The sequence below is a fragment of the Myotis brandtii genome, unplaced genomic scaffold, assembly GCF_000412655.1.
Source record: "Myotis brandtii unplaced genomic scaffold, ASM41265v1 scaffold1310, whole genome shotgun sequence".
NCBI lineage: Eukaryota > Metazoa > Chordata > Mammalia > Chiroptera > Vespertilionidae > Myotis > Myotis brandtii.
In genome coordinates, this window is record NW_005354633.1 from 26,385 (window position 1) to 29,103 (window position 2,719).

Sequence of the window (2,719 nt, forward strand, 5' to 3'; positions counted from 1 at the left end):
TATGTGGAATCTAAGGGATAAAATAAGCAAACAGACTCAGATACAGAGAACAGACTGATGGTCATAAGAGGGGAGAGGGTTGGGGGCTGAGAGAAAAGGGTGAAGGGATTGAGAGTACAGGTTGGGAGAGAGATACAGTCACGGGGGTGTGAAGTACAGCATAGGGAATGGAGCCAATAATATTGTAATAACTAATATGGGGTCAGGTGGGCACTGGGAGTACCAGGGGGCTCACTTTGTGAATTACATGAACGTCACCTCAAGTTAGATCTCCAAATGCGGGCTGATCACGACAGGCGAGGGGAGACACTGCAGGGAAAAGTCAGTTTAAACCTTATCCTCATCTCGTATGTGCGTGTGTTTTACACCGAAATGAACTCCGAAAATGAAGTTGTTCTGGGAGCTCTTGAATCCCCGAGAATATATCTGCGGACCCAGAGCTACCTCCACGGCGATTCAAGAAAAACTGACTTAAGGGGAAACTCAACCTGAACAACCCACATACGTAAATGTGCCTACAAGCTCGGTCGCTATAATTTTGTGCCCAAACACTGTGCTGAGAAGCCTACTCAGTTTCTTTGGTCGCTATCGGGGGTCGTTAAGCACTTTATTTCCCAGGAAAAGGGGATGAAGAACCCGGGCGGCACTGAGGGCACACAGGGGCCTGGGCCTGGGCTGTGCTGCTGGAGAAGGCCAGTGCTTTCTCCCGCCTCCCCTGTCTCCTCAGCAAGACCAGGGTGGGACCCGGCTGCTGGGTGCCCTCCTCACTGGGCCTCAGCCCTGCTTCCAGCTCGAAGCCTGTGAGTGCGTCTTCTGAGACCTCGGCCTGGGCTGGGGTCCTTGACGTCTAAGAGGCAGCGGGAGGGGTGGAGGCAGACCCGGGGGAGGGAGCTGCTGTGTGGGGCCTGACCCGTGTCACCGGGCCGCGCCCTGCCCTGGCTCTCCGGGGACGGGTGAGTCCAGCTAATGCCACTGTTCAGTCTGCAGGAGGAACGAACTCATAACTAGACCAAGGCAAAGTCCACGGGTCTGAGTTTCAGTTTTCGGAGGATCGCAGCGGAGGCTGGACACGCCTCTCCATTGGAATCTGTCTGATTTCGCTGGGCCCCCGGGTGTGGCTCTGACGGTGTGGGCGAGGCAGCATTCACCCTCCCAAGCCAGGGCCTGGCCTCTCCAGCCCGCGCCCACAGCTGTGACTCCAGCCTCGGTCACCTGCTGCGCGGATGAAGGGAGCACCGGAGCCCCGGTGAGGAGGGCGCCCAGCAGCCGGTCCGGGAGCTGGCAGACAGGTGAGTGTGCGGACCGAGCGCAGGACCGGGGCAGGGTGTCCAGGGGCTAAGAGACAAGGAGCGGGTGTGGGCAGGTGGCATGGCCCGGACACTGCCTGTCGGAACCCCTCCCACTTGGGTTCACCCTCCGACCCCCTTCACACTCCTTGGAGGGCCCCGTGAGCCCCCGCGCAGCTGTGAGCAGGCGGGTGCGGGAGGGGCGCAGGTCCGCACCCAGGAGGCCGGGGCGCCTGGACCCTTCTCACACCTGGTGCTTGCGTCTTGAGTCACATGGCGATGCAGGGGAAGAACGTAGGACAATGGTCTCCATCCTGAGCAAGGAGCAAGGAGCGGGGAGGTTCAGAAGGACCCGCCAGGGGCTCCGCTCACAGCAGGAAACCGTCACCCCAGTCAGAGGGCCCTTCGCTTCCTCTCTGAACATGTCCCGTTAGCATGGGATACGCTGCACCTGTTTTTTAAGTTACATAGATATATAAGCTTCAAATTTGGTGAACTGACTTAATTCTCACTAGTTAATTTACTGCAGTTCCTTGGCACTTTGAGAATTTAAGTTTTGAGGTATATATATATACCTCATGCCGGGTGATGGTAGTTTGTAAGGGTCTGCGGTGTGGTGTTAATACTATGCGCTCAGACCTTGGGCTCAGAATTGTCCTCCACCGAATGCCTAAGCACAGACCACGTACCCCTGCCTCCTAACACCAGTGCTTCCCTGGAAAGTAAGTGAAACGGGCTTTTCAGAATCTGGTGACACCCTTAGAGCCTCTCTCTGACAACACTAGGGTTTGCCATATTCAACATCAACGGCAGCTTCGGGAGATTCCTGGCCTACATTCAAAAGGTAAAATAGAGATGTCAAAAGGCCTACCGCTAAAATGTTATGATTTAAAGTCACAATTTACCAGTAAGTCCAGTTGCAAAAAGTGTGCCAACAGTTTCCCGTGCGCAGTGGGCAGATGGTCCAGGCGGGGTTTCCTGGGCACTGACAGCGCGGGCTGCAGGGCGGCCTGTGCTCTGTGGGAGGGTCAGCAGCACCCCAGTTGCCACCTACTGGATGCCCCCTCCCCCTGTGACTCCCAAAATGTCTGCGGGCATTGCCCAGAGTCCTCGCAGCTCAAAACTGCCCGCTCCCCACCGAGAACCCTGGGCCAAGGCAGTTTCTCCAGCTCATACCCAGGCACAGAGCTCTCCCAGCACCAAGGAAGGGTAGACGCACTTCACAACTTTCTTCCAGAGCTTCATTGATTTGGACAGTTCTTGCTGAAGTGCAGCTGTATCCTCCCCCCCCCCCCCCCCCCCCACCCTCTCTCTCTCTCACACACACACACACACAATCAATCAATCAATCAATCCCCTATAACTATGTGAATTTTACACAATGTGGTTTCTTGGTTTGTGCTTAAAAATAACATTACCAGGTCCCATCCCAG